The following is a 19,174-nucleotide window of genomic DNA, read 5'->3' as shown; positions in this document are numbered from 1 at the left end:
AGTACGCGTGGACTCCACACACTTTGACCAGCCCATTGCGTTCATACACCGAAAATGACATTAAGCCCGCAATTCATTCCTTAAATAAAACGAAAGTGAGAACTGACGGTTGACTTATTTAAGACAATAACAAAATAAATTGTATGAATATATTTAATCAAAATTAGATTTTCATAGTAATAAAACTTAGATAAATGATATTTTTGTTGTACCCTATACCTATTGGACAATTCTAAGAAGAACTGTAGTAGATATAACAACATCGAAATCATATTTGATATCTTTAACACAAATTAAGTGTAATATATTTTGATTACAAGAGGCAACAAATGAGAGTAATAGTTTTATTTCTTAAACTTTGCAAATTAAATATTTGAAAGAGTAGCGTTCATGAAAACAATAACATGGAAACAAAAGGAACAAACATGCTATATATAGTGTTGTATAGAAGGATAACTCTATCACAAAGCTTTCAATGACAATTGATTACATCTTCAATTCCGGTTACTCATGTCGAGTAACCGAGGTTATCAACAAGTGAAATGTTAGTTGTTATTAACCGAAGGGTCAACGTAGGGTCAATTCGCATGAGTTGTTTATCGCTCTTCTAAATTTCTATTGGTCAAGTAAATTCTCGCTTTACAAGTAATAATCCTTTGTGGTAAAGCTTTCTTTCGAATCAAGCCATCGTCAGTACAAGGTGTGTTAAAAGTTATGGAATTAATTTCATCGTCATTTTAAAAAAAAAATAAAAAAATAATTATATTACAACTATTTGATATTAATTATATTGCTTCGTCAAAATTAATTTTATAAGTGATATGTAATATTTATCGGCTTCACATTATTATTGGTTTTCATATGTCTAGTCATGATCGATATTTGCTCAGCTGTTTTTGACAGAGCGCACGTGGTCACCGGCATACTACGTAACTATACCTTGGTTTGTTACTGTAAAGCTGTATGGTAATGATAGCTCCCGCTTAATTATCTGAGCTGAGAGGACGCGTTCTGTCATTCGGGTTTTTGTTTTCAATACTTGACTTCAATATGCATCTTTTCAGCTCAGGGGAAATTAAAATTTATAACTGTGTGGGACAAGTATATTTATTATGCAATAGTGATTTAGTGGCTCCGGCCTTGTCATAAAGTAAATATTAACTATAAGAACTGTAAGTGATATAAGCTGTGGTTAAAATAGATTTACTCGCTAATGGTTAATCATGCTGTCATTTCCTTGTTTACTCTTCTTTTCGATTTATTGACATGTCTGAGACGGATCTTCGCGATATCATACACGAGCTGCGGACGGCCAAGCGCGCCAGGTTCGAGACGGCCACGCCGGTAACAGGGACACAGTCCACGTGCACACAGGTGAACACCATGAACGCACCGCCTGCCAGCCACGTGGCTCAGCCGTCAGGAGTACCGACAAGCGCCGCGACATTTAGTGCCACATCATACAGCGACGCGCTACCCATGAGGTATTCGGACGTGCAGGCCGCCCAAAGCCAGAGCCCGGAGTTTACTACGCCCTTGGTGAATCAGGCACATTGTGAGCAAGGTATAACCCCCATAGTTAATGTACCTTTAGAGCAGGATGCAACCATGTATATGTCGCCAAGCATACACAGCCATTTGGGAGACTCAGTGTCGGCTTCCATTAAATCTAAGATTATTTTCTGGTAGCTATGTCGATTTTGCTCAATTATTAGACCAAGATAAACCCATAAGCGCTCTAGATGATGTAAAACAATTATCAATAGGCCCGAACGGCGAAATTGCGCTTAGAGCCAAACCAGATACGTCCAAAATATCAAACATTGAACAATGGACCGACGCCTTTTTTGTATATAGCTCTTTATTCTTAACCGCTCACCCTAATAAAACCCAAGAGTTGCTGAAATACGGGCGAGATATAAGGCTGGCAGCTAAGAAATTTGCTGGACTTGGCTGGCTCGAATATGACCAGCAATTTAGAATGCGCCTCTCATTTGACCCATTGAGCTTTTCATTTGGTAAAATTGACAATGAGTTGTGGCTTTTGTCTATGGGCCCGTCACTCGCTGTCGTGAATAATGTAGGAAAACAAAATTCCACCAAATGTTTTGATTATAATTACAGGCAATGTTACAACACAGCATGCAAATATCAACATTCTTGCCTGATATGTAACAATCATCACCCTTCTAGGTACTGTGCTTCAAAAAGTCCGCTGAAGTTAATCCGGCAATTGTTTTAGATAAAATTAATAAAGAAATTCAAGCAGGCAGAATGGCAGGGCCTTTCACTGAGCTACCCTTTTCAGATCTCCATATTTCGCCATTAGGGCTCGTCCCAAAATCGGACGGAGGGCACCGTCTTATTACCCATCTCAGCTTTCCGAGAAAAACCGGTGGTATAAATGGGGGTATTAAAGATGAAATTAAAACTGTGTCGTATACGTCATTCGATAAGGTGGTTGATATGATTCTCGATTTAGGCCCAAATTGCTTATTGGCTAAAAGAGACATAAAATCAGCATTTCGGCTATTGCCTATTAATCCGTGTGATTTGGATTTACTGGGAATGAAAGTACAAGGGGCAATATACATCGACCTTAATCTTCCGTTCGGTGTCAGCTGCGCCCCTTTCTATTTTGAAGTTTTCTCAACATTTATCCATTGGCTTGTAAAAACATTATCAGGACTACCATCTCTTGACCACTATCTAGACGATTTTATTTTTGGCGGGCCCGATAAAACAAACGATTGTGGTATATTACTAAAAACATTTCATACAATTTGCAACGGAATTTGTGTCCCGATAAATGAAGAGAAAAGCGTAGGACCCACAACTGTTTTAATATTCCTTGGCCTTGAGATCGACTCTTGCAAAGTTATTATAAGGATCCCACTCGTTAAAATTGAGGAATTGAAGTCCTTGCTGTCACCTTATGTTAACAAGAAAAAAATCACATTAGGTGATCTTCAGTCATTGGTAGGAAAATTGTGTTTCTTTGGTCAAGCTATTCGCTCGAGTAGAGCTTTTTTACGGCGCTTTTATGACTCTATGTCTGGATTGGAAATTAAATTTTACAAATTAAGGATAACGCAAGGCATGCGCGAAGACTTTCTTATGTGGCTTAGTTTTTTGTCAGAATTTAACGGCCTTTGTCCCATTTCTGAAAAGGATTGGTATGAAAATGAAAACTTGCAACTCTTTACCGACAGTGCGGGTAGCGCTGAGTTGGGCTGTGGGTGTTTTTTCAACGTCAAGTGGGCTTTCTTTCAATGGCCCAAGCACTGGATAAAAGATAATGTCATGAAGGACATCACATTTCTTGAAATGGTCCCAGTTGTTTTAGCCGTTTACTTGTGGGCGCCGCTGTTGGCAAATAAGCGAATCATTTTTCGTATAGATAATTTAGCGCTAGTCTCTATAATAAACAAGCAAACAGCAAAGTCAAAGCGGGTCATGAAGCTAGTGAGAAGATTTGTTTTGAAATGCATGCAGTTTAATATTTTCTTTAAGGCAATGCACATTGATACACATGCAAACGAAATTGCTGATTCCATTTCACGCAAACAGTGGCAGAGATTCCACCGGCTAGCACCTTTAGCTACTCGCCAAGAACAACTGCCAGAAAATTTTCTGTCGCTGATCTCAGAAATGAAAGTAGACGACTAATATCGTCGTCATTGTCAGTTAACACACTGGAGTCATATAATGTAGGGCTTAAAAGGTATCGGGATTTTCGATTTCTGTATCAATACCCGGATACTTGGCCACCGGAGGTCGATCATATTGTCATGTTTTTGTCATACCTTTCTTTAGAAAAGCTAACATACAATACCATTAAGCTCTACAAATGTGCGGTCGGATGCCAATGCAAGCTTTTCGGTCACCCAGACGCCACAGAAAATTACATTATTAATCGTATACTTAATGGCATCCAAAAAGGCAAACCGCCCTCTAGAACAAGGCTACCTATAACGTTGGGCTTGCTAGAAAAAATAATTGGAGTATTACCTTTTGTTACCACCAATCATTATGAAAGTCAGTTGTTATCCGCTGCTTTCAGCTTAGCTTTTTTTGGCTTTTTCCGGGTGGGTGAAATCACTGTTACAAAACAAGAGCTAACAAATAGGGTAGTTGCAATTGATGACGTGTTTTTGGCCTCGCCAGAAAATGCTCTCATTGTGAATATAAGGGGTTCTAAAACAGACCAAACATCTCGTGGCCATAGTATAAAAATCCCGAAGGCTACTAAGAATACATGCCCTGTGTTGGCCATGAGGCAGTTTATTGCTAGACGGCCCAAAGTCAGAGGCCCCTTGCTCTGTCATCTGGATGGCAAACTATTGACACGCGGTCAATTTTCAGCTATATTGAAAAAGTGCCTCTCTTCATTAAACATTGAGTATTCTAAATATAATACACATTCATTTAGAATAGGTGCAGCAACAACCGCCGCTTTGGTAGGCTGCCCTGTTGACATTATTAAGGCCGCGGGTCGATGGAAGTCAGAGGCTTATAAATCATACATCAAAACCGGCAACACACAGTCATTGCCCTGTTTAAATTAACGTTTTAATTTAGTGTGTAGTAATAACCGCCGTTCCGTTAGGCTGCACTTCTATCTGGCATGTGAAGAAGTTTAATGGGTTTTAATAGTACATGTATACTGTTTCATTAGAATTCGCAGTACCTATGATTTGATCATTTCTCTCATATCGTTGATTACTTTTAATTGATCGGAAACAATTTTTAAGTTTGTTTGTATATTATTTCATATTTAGGTTCTCCTAAGCACGTATGGGTTGTGGGGTCATCTATCGTCAGGAACGCGTTTATGCATGCGTGGATGTCTGATCCTAACTTGAAAATGGAGTCATGCAAGTTGTGGTGGCAGGGTTACGGGGGCTTAGGCATTAAGGAAATGGAAAGAAAGATTAACCGTCTGAAACGCGTAAACATGTGCCAGCCACCAGCCATGATCATTATGCATTGCGGCGGGAATGATATTGGAAGGATAAAAATTTCTGAGTTTATAAAGCATTTTAAGATGCTGGTAGATAATATTGGCAACATCTTACCTGGTACCATAGTTGTGTTCTCGCAAATTTTACCTAGATTAACATGGCGCTATTCAAAAAATCACATTGCTATGTATAACGCTAAAAGGCGCCTGAACAGCTTCTGCAAAAATTACATTTCAAAGAAAAGGGGGTGCTTCTTGGCCCACACTATTTCAAACAAGTATCTATTGCAAGATGGCGTCCATTTAACAGACGATGGCAACGAGTTATTCAACCAGAATTTGGCAATTTGTATCAGAAACAGCTAAGCTAAAACTCACTTTGCCTGAAATATAACAGTTATATACGAACTGCTGCTTAGTAGAATAATGCGGATTATATTGAAAGCTACCATCTCGTATCAAGAAGGCGGGGCTCCCCTTGTGCTGCCGCCCCAAATTTGTTCTTTGGGGAGTTCAGCTCAGATTATCTTCGCTTCACATTGGCGCTCGGCAGCACCTTTTCTATCCACATCTTAAGCAAATTTATCATTAACCATTTTAAAGTGCTTTCTGAACATTGCTTTTCCGTGACGGAATTCACTTACATTTGCTAAAGAATGAATACTTGTAATTGATAGTTGATACTGATTTGCATATTTGCTGAGCTGAACTTAATTGTATTGTTTAACTGCTGCAATAATTGATTGCTTATTTTCAACCCTGAGGCTTTGGGGTAGGTCGCCATGGAAGACGCCAAAGTTTGGCAGCTGACCAGTTGGCCTTTAATCGGGTCAACATTTTCGGACCATTTTATTTCAAAATTCATTTTGGGTCAAGTGGGCCCAAAATTAGTTTTTTTTCGCTATGGCCATTTGGGCCTAAATAATTTGTGCTGTGGTCAATTTGGCCCAGATATTTATATATGTGAAAGGGGAGTCTCGCCAAACATTCCAAACCTTTTAAATGTAAATGAACAAAAATAAATATGATGAAATGGACAGCTAAGTTGTTTTTCTTCGTTTAAGAAATTTAATGTGTAACATGGAAATAAAGTTAAGAAAGCGTCGCCTTATTCAGGTTTAGGAAGAGTATGGTGTCAAATTAAATTGGTTTTGGTCAACTTTGTTGATAATTCCGGTTACTCATGTCGAGTTACCGAGGTTATCAACAAGTGAAATGTTAGTTGTTATTAACCGAAGGTCAACGTAGGGTCAATTCGCATGAGTTGTTTATCGCTCTTCTAAATTTCTATTGGTCAAGTAAATTCTCGCTTTACAAGTAATAATCCTTTGTGGTAAAGCTTTCTTTCGAATCGAGCCATCGTCAGTACAAGGTGTGTTAAAAGTTATGGAATTAATTTCATCGTCATTTAAAAAAACCCACCCTACCCCCCCTGCATATTTTAGGCAGCCGAGCGGTACGCTTTATATACAAACATTAGCATAAAACGCATTATATTATCATTTTTCGATGTAAATAGTTGCTCTCTTCTGTTGTGTTGTTCGAATATTTCAGTTTTGCCATTACCATAGCTCTATTGAATGACGTAAAACCGGGGAAGCTGGCGACCCAGTGCAGAAAGTTCAATGTGCGCAACGGCCATTAGAAGTTGCCAGACGAATACCCCGAAGAATCCAAGTCCGGCGAGGCTCCCATAGACTATATGAAAAAATGTATTTTGTGTCTCCTAAGCAGAATGTGTAAATTATCATGATACCTTGCTTTTGTTGAAAGGGTTTTGTACGTTGAACACCGCGTCAATACCCGTTGTACTAAGTACGCCATACTTCTATTGGTTAGCGCTCGGCAGCACATTTTCTATCCAAATCTTAAGCAAATTTATCATTAACCATTTTAAAGTGCTTTCTGAACATTGCTTTTCCGTGACGGAATTCACTTACATTTGCTAAAGAATGAATACTTGTAATTGATAGTTGATACTGATTTGCATATTTGCTGAGCTGAACTAAATTGTATTGTTTAACTGCTGCAATAATTGATTGCTTATTTTCAACCCTGAGGCTTTGGGGTAGGTCGCCATGGAAGACGCCAAAGTTTGGCAGCTGACCAGTTGGCCTTTAATCGGGTCAACATTTTCGGACCATTTTATTTCAAAATTCATTTTGGGTCAAGTGGGCCCAAAATTAGTTTTTTTGCGCTATGGCCATTGGGCCTAAATAATTTGTGCTGTGGTCAATTTGGCCCAGATATTTATATATGTGAAAGGGGAGTCTCGCCAAACATTCCAAACCTTTTAAATGTAAATGAACAAAAATAAATATGATGAAATGGACAGCTAAGTTGTTTTTCTTCGTTTAAGAAATTTAATGTGTAACATGGAAATAAAGTTAAGAAAGCGTCGCCCTATTCAGGTTTAGGAAGAGTATGGTGTCGAATTAAATTGGTTTTGGTCAACTTTGTTGATCACCATGGAGCAGCGCAAAGTGATTTGCTTATAGAACTATGAAAACAAATATATCCTTGTATAATACTCTATAGCTTAAATCGTTTTCTCTATAGCGTTGGAATATTATTGTATTAGGGATAATGCTACACCGAAATTGGTTATGGAAAACAGTTCTTATGTGTCTGCAAAACAACATTTGTAAAAGTGATTTACTTGACAGCTAAGTACTGTCGTTGCAATAATGCAAGCAATGTTTTGCAAATTTATTTGAAACACAGTGGTCGGAAAGAAACAATTCTGATCATGATTATATCAGAGAGCCAAGCAAACACACGGTCAAATGGACATACAGTAAACACCAACTTTTATTTTAGATACAAAATTTGGGTTACCACCTTAAATAAGAACGGGTCAGTGAGAACTCAGGTGATGTTTAATGCGTACTAAACCATACACTAATGGGAACATATTCACATATAAGTAAGTAAGAAAGTAAGTAAGTTGTTTATTATAGTGACATGTGCGTTACACATGGTATTCACAATACAAATATAAATGATGATAACACCCGGCCCATCGGGCCTTTAAGTTACATTAATGTTACCATTTCTCAAGCATTGGTACATATATTAAAATATATAATTATGTAAGTTGCAGTACTGTTTCTCTTAAGCAAATAGTGTGTACTAGTATTAAAAATAAAAGTAATCACAATGGTTTCCAGAATACCGAACAGTTAACGTGTTTATATAACTTCCTTCAGTTGATTGAGGATACATGGTCGTTTATACAATGTTGGAAATATGAATGTTAAATACAAAATTTTATGACACAAGGCAAGCAAGTATATACATGCACAGTCAATAAACAATATACGACTGCAGACAAAGAACCGAAAGGTAACAGTCAATTTATAAACAAGTGATTGGATATCACCTTGTAACAGTCAGTAAAGCACTAAGAAAGGTACTTCTAGTTAACTCAATAGCGTTGCTTTAATTGGTTTCGACGAGATGGCAAAGACAGTTGATCAATTTGAACTGACATCAGCTAAATTATTGGTAATTTGTTTTTGTGAGATATAACATCTGATAAGCCTTAGAACTGATCTGGGCACGAATGGGAAATACACTTGTTTACTACAGCTTTTTTTCTAAAAAAAAACCGAATTAAACACCTGCATATTTCTTATCTTTGAGGAAGAGTCTTAAATGAAAATTAAACACGATACGCGGTAGTTTCCTGTACATCAGGGAGTTGCTAGGAGTTCGTCCATAATTGACACGAAAATCCTTAAACGCTTTGTACTTCTTTTGAAGCCTTAACAAAAGCTTTGCTTGAGAAAAAAATAAAACCAGGTAAAATTAATCGACGAAGCAGTAATCCGACATGCAGAGGTAAATCATTGATAAGTATTTGGGTAACGTTTATTTCTCATTGCAAACAGCTGGGCTGTCAAGTAAAAATCCAACGTCATGGTGGTCTGAAACTCTTCATCGTATAACGTTTTTATACACCTTTATTATATTCGAAGGGGATAATATGGCAGCATTTATGTTTTATATAATTAAATCAATGTTCCTAAATGTAACTCTCATTGATGCCTCTGTGTAATGTCTGTGCTATAATCGTAGATCGACGTATTGGAATTCCCGTAGATTCATTATTTTTACCCTTAATTTAAGTCTGCGTTAAGACATTATATTTCTTAGTTCTTCCAGTAGTTCAATGAATTATATTTTCAAACAGCGCAATAACATTTTGATGACTTTTACGGGCGGTTATATGTTTAAGATCAATACCCGTAGGACATAAAGTCGAGTGATCAACTTCATACGTCGCGCACTCGAGATACCTGAGTCAAACCTCATCCAATATAAAACTAAAACCAAACTCAAAATGAATAAACCCTGGTCTACTTTTATGATTTGTTTAAAATAATGTGTTTCGTGCATCCGTTTCAAACAACATTGTCTCTTGTGTTGACTTATTTATCAAAGCCTAATGACATATTTTTATCCATAGCCGCAATGCCAACAACTAAGATATGTGGTATGCCAATATCTAGTGGTTCCTTCCATGTCATTAAACTTATTAATAAAGACCAATGGTCCCAAGGTGAATGAAATACGACCACCTGCCCCAATTTCTCGAAAGTTCTTAAGCTTAACAGGCTTAAGTAGCTTATTTCAATGAGCCAAAATACATACTTAAATTGAGTTTTGATAAATGAAAAATGGTTTATTGTGATCATCATAATGCCAACTCCTATCTACAGTATAAAAACTCTTAAAGAAGTTAATATTATGCAATTTATTGAACAACAAAAATAGTGAGCTTAGCTTAATCCTGTTATAAGGGACTTAAGAAGTTTCGAGAAATCGGGACCAGGGGTCTTATTTTTGTTTTGTATGTTTTATTTCTGAAGAAATGGTATAATCCTATTCAGGATAAAGGCATTTCAAACACATTCTCGTACACCATAGCGATGATGCTATGCGTACTACAGATTTATCATTGTCAAACCTCTGATGAATGAGAATGTTCAAATACGGCATCGAATCGAATCAATTTCAGATAAGATCATTACATCATGTGGAAATAGAAATCAGTCTGAGTACAACAGTTGTTCTTTGATATCCAAAAGTGATTACATCTGCAATACTGGATTTGGATTGTTGACAGTAAGATAGTTTTTTAATTTAAGGCATATCAGAGGCAAGCGAAAGCGAAACAAAAAAGCATTCTTTTTTATCTATTTCTTCAAAAACATATCATATAATTATGTAAATAAATGTTCTTTAAATTGCAATAAAAGTTCTCATTTATAAATGATAAGGTTTTGTTTGTATAACATGAACATCTGTCTCAAAAAAAATAAAAAATGCCACTATGGATTGAATCGTGGGACAATATAATTGTAGCAGTTTCAAAGAGATCTGCAAATGCGACACGGTCATACTATTTTTAGTGCAGTTGGTGGAATAACGATGTTTCTGTTTCAAGACATCGTCTTGACAAAGAATAACATGACGGCCAGCATTGCTTTATTGCCCGTATGTACGAAAAACAAACAGATCAATTTTATACTAATCGATCAGGGATTTTATTTTCAAATTATTTTTACTGATTGTGCCTTTTTTCAGTTAAGAAAATAAGTGCGATAAGAACAAAAGATGATAAAATTAAAACAATCGTTTTACCTATATATGAAAATTTAAATTCCCTGCTTTTACTTATTATATACGAGATATGAACACTGGAAAGTACATTTTAGAATTACAAAAATAACTCACTTAAACATGTTAAAATGGTTGTTACTCGTGTGTCCGTGTATTTGATGATAGCTTGTGCACTCAAAATATGATTGAGTCATTATTTAACACAAACTTTTGAGTACAAATCATTGAATTACTTAAAACAAACATTAATAATTATTTTCTTCGACGTTGTGAAACTGCTGTTTACTGAAAACTATTATCCATTGACCATGACACTAATTTTCACGTAAAACATCAATCGGAACTCCTCGGGTAGTATCAAGATATGGCCTCGGACATAATACGGGTCGTAAGAAAATATTCCATCATGGCCGACCAAGAAGATGTTCAAACAACCAAGATATATGTTAGTCCAAAGACAGAATGAGGAGCGAACTTTTACCACTTATTTGTGTGTAAGTGTTATTTTTATACTTATTGTATTTTAATATAATATAAAAATAGTTTTTAAAGAGCACTAATGAGAAACTAATTGGAAATGTTATTAATTTTTAGTGGGTGGGGTAAAGTCTTCTTTCATTTGACAGATTCTAATTTAGTAAATAACAATTTTGAAGCTCCAGTGATCAGTGGCAAATATTAAAAAAAACAAATACTCTATTTTATTTTTTAATAACAAATAAGTCTGAATCTGACTATACTTAGATCGATAATAGGTTAGACTTTCTTTCTCAGTATATTTATCTCATACATTTCATATCATTAACTTTAATTTTTTATAATTAAGATTTACATTCTTTTAACCAAGGATGTATGGTTTATATGTCCGTGAGTGTTGGTAGCGAACAACTTAATGTAATGGCACAATTGAATACCTCGGCTCTGTTCACTAATATAGTTCTCTAAATAAATTAGATCTTCATTCTATTGGTTTAACAAAATGAGTTTGAACGCATAAACCAGCACACATTTCTTTCAAGACTAAATTCTTTGATATCCACCAGTGGTGGTGATGCAGAAATATTGAAAAATGCTGACATTTTTACTGTGCCAATGAAATGCAGACATTTAAATTTTAATCTTATTGTCATTTTCAGAGAAGAGTATGGTACCAGGGGTGCAGCTGACTCTGATTCCCGGCTTGTTCTAATGAAAAAAGGCAGATGAGGTAATGGTTGTGCTATTTTCGAAATTCGGACAATAATTTAACAGTCAAGTATCCTATTGGTTTAAGCCCAAAAGTACCTGCATGTTTGTACAATTAACCAACAAGGATTGACAGTATTAAAATATCAACATTGTAGATGAATTTAAACATGATAACAATTTCATTTCATATTTTTTAATTAACCAGTAGTCCAGAGCTAAAAGCTGCTCTCTCGCAGATTGACAGTTCTTCTTGGTCATTCTTCAAAAGCCCAAAGGAGTAATTAATTTAAATTTACACATATAATTAATTATTTGGCTTAGAGCAATAGCAAAAAAATATTTTCCAAACAATTGAAATCTGTTCTATTATGTGTGACCTTATATGACTAGTTGGAGGATTTTTTACCAAATTTTCAAACTTGTATATGAAAGACTGTGATCTGATATTATGTCAGCAGTCTAATATCACTGGTTTCCATACATTTGCACAATAATTGCCAATTGGCTCGTTTAAAGACAAAAATAAAAAAGGTGTCAGAACAGTAAAACTGTAAGGATGCAGCTTTAAATTGGTGTTGCACTTAATGTTTTGTGAATACTTTTCTGTTGTTGTACAGGCTTTTAAAATAATTGATCTGAAAATATAATTCCTATTATTGTTGTATTTTCTGTTTTCTATTTCAGGCACTGGAATCCGAATGTAATCAAAAATGCCATTGTATGAGGATTGAACTGCAATGCATGGCAATTATCTTAACACAACTGCAACGCCTTCCTTGGAAAAATGAGTGCAAGATGGAAACAAAGCGTTCAGTGGAACATCTTGTCATCTCAAATATTTAATGACTTACATACTGATGTGAAGTTGATGATAAAAGTCATCTGTTGGTCCGTGATTATTAAATAAATCCGAACATAAATTTTAAAAGGGTAAAATGGTAAAGGATTTATATACGCTTTAAGTGGCTTTCCTATATTATGGAGGGAAGATAACTACAAAAACAGATGGCATCGGCAGACCAAATAAAGGAGAACTATTTTGTTCAGTTCAATTTTTAAGACTTCAAAAAATCTGTTAATAGGGCACATCCTTGCAAATGCCATATTGTAAACTGGGCTCTTTAAAATGTGAAACGGTGAAAGTGGTCTAGAGGATAAGCCCCAAATTCAAGGTTGTGAGTTCAAGACCTCCAAGATACTTTCTCTTGACCTCAGGAAAAGGATGTCCATACTTGTTTCTTCTTAGGCAACAGACTTAAGAGTGATTTTGTAAGCTTCCAGCTTGCATAGCAATCTGATAAGGCATAAAATAAGATACTAGCTGACTTGCAAACAGTTTTTCCATTTCTGTTGATTTATTTTTCAGTCTGTTGGAATGTTTATTAGAAGTGATGCGCATTGCTTACTGCAACCAATATTTATTTTCTTTATTAAGTTGAATTTAAAGAACACATAACATGACTTGTGATTTTACAGATGCATGTTTATTTCGTTGATTGTATGAGTTTATTTTCTCAAATGATATAATAAAAGTTATTCTGAATGACTGTCCTTTTTTGTTTGAAGAAAATGTGTTGAGGTTTTGGCATAGCATAGTGTCATCATCATCATCATCATCATCATCATCATTGTTGTGTACAAATAAAACATTCAAAACAATGTATTAAAAACCAAACTGTCAAGCCAAGTACTCAAAGAGGCACAAGGATATTGCTAAAGAGACCGGTAATACAATTAGACAAATAAAATGTAAAGAAAGATCTATAATTCTGACACATGGTAATGCTTTAAATAGTCCTCTCATTGTGTGTTTATGGTTTAAGTGGAGACATACAGTATATTTTGTAATGAAGACTTAAATTTGTATGGCAACTTAAAGCCATATATGGGGATTAAGCGCCAGAAATATTGTGAAGTCTTCCAAAAGACTCAATGTACTTAAAAGGGCTTGGCACAGAAATGAAAGTAAAAATGGGAGCAAAACCTAATGTATCATTAGTTTTACATTGGATTGCATACACATGGCTCTGTTATTACTTGACTAATATTAAAAATAAAATTAAGAGACATGTTGATCCAAACTGTAATTATTCTTGTTTGCATTTTATGGTGAAGAGTGATCTAAAGGCTAATTATTCAAAATAGATTAAGTATTATTGAAATAATGTGTAAGAAAACTTCTAATGAGTGGGTTTTATCCACAGCCTAGGAGGAAAAGTGAAGCATGATCTGCCTTGAACAAATACAATTTTAAGACAAGATCTGTGGTTTTATTTTCGCTTAAAATATAGAGGGGAATGGACCTTATCTAGAGTCCCTTGAGTGTGGGGGCATTTGGCAGGGATTTTGCCATTGGATCGTCCGCGCAGGGTGGGGATTTTAGCCGGGGTTGGCTGTACTGAAAGTCAAAGTCCCCACTATTCCCCAGACCTGGGGAGGCCATGGTTACAATTGTCTGGTGCATATCCACATGAACGTTGTATTGGTACTCTAACAATTGAGCTTACTGCGTGGTTAGTCACTGCCCCACCTCAACCCCACAGAACTGTTTACACAAAAAAAATCTGCAGCCCAAACCCAATAATGCTTAAGCAAAGGCATGCATAGATTTCAGCTGGTAAAGCTGACTTGGTGCCAAGCTCACACCCATCCTACCACAATCCACAAAAGTCTGCACAATGCAATCAATGATTTTACAGAATAGTAATGTTGTTTTAATGGCAAGGCATGGTGTGAAAAATAACACAGCAAAGTATGACTTAAAACTTACATTTCATAGGGTATTCCTATAACTATAATGTTGATATTTAGTCCATGTATGCATTTAATCCGATGTAATGATTCATGCATGCCATGAACCGTATGACCATTTCAATGCCTGTCAAGTACATTTTCTGTGTGCTCACGATTTTTTAGAGGAAATAGAGTGCTTCAACTATAAGAAAACATCTAGATATTCATAAAACGAACATTTTTTGAGGTTACAATAAACAAGCACATTTAATTTAACACAATCCATTTCCTTGTTGTTACAATGGGCCTTCTTTACGCGGATTGAAAACGGTGTTAATCGCCGGCAGCCGCATCGCACTTTCGTATATCCTTACTACTATTTACGAGGTCTATCTCGAAGCTTGCCGGAGATGGCCGAGTTGTTACGATTGGTAAAACATGTATTTTACATAACGGAAACTGAAACTAAACTGAAAATTAATTCCGGAAAGGATTAACAACGGTGTGTCCTGCAAAATGCTCTCGACAAAAAGACTGTAAACAAATGTGAGCTATTTTACGGCTACCCGACCGGATTTTGTCCGGACACAAGATAAGTTTGCTCGCGAAGAATGTATCGCATGGACATACCTTCAATAAAAATGCGAAGTCGACTTTGCAGGTTTAAATACTTGGTAAAATAAATTCACAAAATAGGGGAAATTCGGAAGTAAACAACAACAAAAAAACCCAAACAATACATATGTGTGGGTGCAAATTAAAAACAAAATCGTTTTTCGATATTTAGGTGCGGCGAATCCGACGAACAAATGATCATTTTTTTCCACCCTTTATGAATGATAATTTTTATTGTTTGCTCGATTGAATGATTAACTGTCCAATCGATTGATATATTTTTTTCAAGTATGAAAACAACCAGGAAAAACAGCATTCATACCAAGAAGGTATAACACGAAATGCCATACTCTTTAAGGACTCTCTATATACATTTATTTTGAATCATATATAATAATTTATTTTGAAATCTCTGTTTAAATTTATTTTGAATTAATATCTATATAAGGTATTTTGAACACTCTATAAAGTTATTTTGAACTTGCTATATGAACTTTATTTAAACTATCGATTTAAAGATATTTTAAACTTGCTATTTAAAGTTATTTTGAACTCTCTATATAAAGTTTTTTTGAACTCTCTATATAAAGTTACTTTGTTTCTAAATATCGTTCTTCAGGTCATCGACAAAATATATCTTCCTCACATTTAACACCAGTATGCTGAATGGTTTCTGCATACACGGGAAGAACGTTGTTGTTTAAGAATTCATTTTATATGAGTGATACAGTAAACAACAACGGACTGCAAATGTAAAATAATTGACAAGAAAGAACATTGATGCAAAGCATCAAAGGGCGCCGTTTAATAGTTTATGCATTTGTTATATGTTGAAAAACAAGGAATGTCAAGGCCAACAAGCATATTACAATGCATCGAACAGCGTCCATGAAATTCCCAAAATATTTCTAGTATTCTGCTTAACAACATAGGCTAAAGCATTGAAATTGAAGAGTTTCAAGTTGAACATTTCATTAGGGGTGTGGTACATTAATGAACACGACAGAATTAGGGTGCTTGTGCACTGTACTTGTTGTCATTGCCACCTATCAATATACCAAGCTTTATTTCAATACCATGAGTATTTTGAAAGTAATGCTCTGGTCAAGGAAAAGAGGCAAAGAGCAATAATTATGTAATTAGCTGAAATACAGCTATTGTTATTGTGCACTGCACTTCCTCTCGTTGTGCTTTACCATTGAATGATGTTTAATGAAATTCCAAAAAAGTAGTTTTCTTGTTATGCTACGGACAGGAAAAGGAACAAAGGGACTAACTCTTGCAATTCGCTGAAATAGAGTTATTGTTCTTGTACACTGCAGTTCTAATCATTTAGGGGGAGGGGCAAAGTCACCATGCTGGAATGACAACTTGAAGGGAAGAATAAGTTTCCTGATTATATGGGGAATTAATCATGAAGAAGTGACATGAAATAACAATTTTTGTAGTACTTTAATAAACATTATCATTTCGTATGAAAGTTACAAACATAAATAGAACATAATTATTGAACTGTTATATAAGAACATAATTATTGAACTGTTATATAAAAAGAGAACATGGTTTACTAGATGAAATGCATTTATAACATAACATGCCTTGTTTTTAGCTGTTTAATAATACTAAAATGTATGAAATTGGACAAATTGCATAAAAAACTGGTCAATGGAGTTATAATGTTAATGTCTCCATTTACATGGTAAAGAAGAGTTGAAAATGGATGTTTTTAGTTGATAGTGATATTAACACAAAAATAGAATGTGTCTTATAGGACAATGGCAAAATTTTCAAATATGATAAAAATAATGCATACAAACTGAATATGTATCAGACTATGCATGAAAGAAATAATACTGTTTCTATTTTTCACAAAGGTTTTGAAATACAACAATGCACATATAAGCATAAATAGGCCAAATATGCATAAAATAATAGTAAACAATGTGTGAAAGTGATACTGAACACTTAAAATAATTTCTTTGTGCATTTAATGAATATATACCAGAAAAGCAATACTAAATCAAGTCCAAAATGTAAAATAACATGAAGAACACCCCTTAATGAATATCTTCATAACAAATCAGAGTACATGTAAACAATAATCATTTATATAGTTAGTATCAAATGTGTCTACTTTAAAGTGTGTTTTCATTTGCATTAAATTAATATATACCAGAAAAGCAAATATAAAAATCCTTAAATGTATAAGGTATTTAAGTTATACACACTTAATTAAAAGCTTTCACCGACAACATAGTTATTAGCAAGGTACACTATGGGACTTTTGTCCAAATTTTGAAGATATTTTACCGTGAATTAAAAAAGTTATTCAAGTTTCATTACACCCAACCCCAAACTCCTAGGGCTACAAAGAGCGACAAGTAAATAATTTGTCTATATTTGATTTTTGTTTCACATTATCAGAGCTTATGAAATAAACACAACAGTTTCTGGTGAAATAAACTTCAGTTAACAGAAAACATAAGTTCAACGGTCAACCGAACAGCATTATTGATACACATGCAAAAAAATCATTTTGATTGATCTTGTGAGTCTTCTGAACAGAGCAGTATTTCGATGTTTGAAAATATAAAGCAGTTTTATAAATTCATAAAAAATAATTAATGATAAGACAACCTGCTGAAATCATTTTAGATATTTTCTATGATGTCTAATGAACAATTTAAAAGACAATTTATGATAGTTTACCGTTCAATTTTGAAGAAAATATACATAATGTCATGTAACAATACCTTTTTATAGCTAATAAAATGCTTAAAAATCAACTCTTTTCTGGTAAAAATTGATAAAGCTTAATTGGACTTATTCATAAAATGTAATCATTCAAATAAATGAATTTTACGTATGATACTTACTCAGAATTTAGATTTAAAAACAATGAATGTACTTTCAAATTAAAATATGTAAAGAAACAAGAACACTATGTACATGTACGCGGTAATGCCCCTCCAAAAATGTCAGAGTGAAAGTTCTCAACTAATTTGTCTTTTTAATATTATAACATGCAATCGATGTCTGTTTGTTTTATTTTGTCAATGGTATTCTTACATTTAGAATTTTTCACAATAAGTCTTCACTCTTCAACATTTAAAGTTTGGTCTGTTCCCATGCGTTTGTACTTGTAGTGTGTGCACAGATGATAATTACTCAATGCTGATTCAATGCTGATTTGTTTTTCATGCCCCTTCAGGTTCTTTACCCATCTAGAATGTTTAGTGCTGTAAAGGAAAAAAATGTACTTTAATAGCCTTTCTAACTTATTAGTATAGATAATAATACTGCCATACATATACAAAATAAAATATAAACAATTTAATATTTCTCGACATTATTTAAAAAAAAACAAAAACAAGCTGATACATACATGTAGATAATATATAAAGAAAATTACTAAATTTATCAACAAAATTCATCATCATCATCATCATCATCATCATCATCATCACCACCACCACCACCACCACCACCACCACCACCACCACCACCACTTGATTATTGAATACAGTGAGTTTATAAAACAACAAACACCAACTCAAATATGTTTTATATGAAATACTCACATTATCTCTATCAGATGTGACTGCCTTGTGGATGACATGGATGTCAAATCTATCTCAATGATCCAACATAGTATTTAATGCAGGCTGGAATTCTTCATAACCCCAATTTTTTGACTTATATATTCAGTAATATTCAGTCATTTTCCTACCTGAAAGAAATTAGACTTGTGATTATCAACCGTCAGAAACTACAACTGTGAAAGACAAATGCACATGTATCAATTATACATTCTGCACTAATATCCGTTTTAGTCAAGAGTAAGTTGGTAAGCACAAATGTGTAGTTGTTGTGCATATGGTTGATAATGATTCAAAACAGAACGGGGTTTTAACGAGACCTACACCAAGCAAATTAATGTCGCTAGTGTCAAAGCTGTCGTGGCTTCCAGCCCGAAAGCATGTCCGTCTTTATTTTACAGGTTTATTTTGAAAATATGCAGTTTGTAAACAAATAATGGGTATGTTC

General features: G+C 34.7%; 1 long non-coding RNA gene across 1 annotated transcript; it reads left to right on the top strand.

Moving 5' to 3' along the window:
• The first annotated feature begins 11,016 nt into the window (after positions 1–11,016).
• Positions 11,017–12,505, top strand: LOC128229368 (uncharacterized). Its single transcript, XR_008260085.1, has 3 exons — positions 11,017–11,085; positions 11,728–11,798; positions 12,464–12,505. It is a non-coding gene; the product is annotated as an uncharacterized LOC128229368 (long non-coding RNA).
• Positions 12,506–19,174: the final 6,669 nt, after the last annotated feature.

Source organism: Mya arenaria, chromosome 3 (assembly GCF_026914265.1).
Source record: "Mya arenaria isolate MELC-2E11 chromosome 3, ASM2691426v1".
In the NCBI taxonomy this organism is placed as follows: domain Eukaryota; kingdom Metazoa; phylum Mollusca; class Bivalvia; order Myida; family Myidae; genus Mya; species Mya arenaria.
The sequence above is the reverse complement of the archived record's forward strand: the minus strand, read 5'-3'. Positions and strand labels throughout refer to the sequence as shown.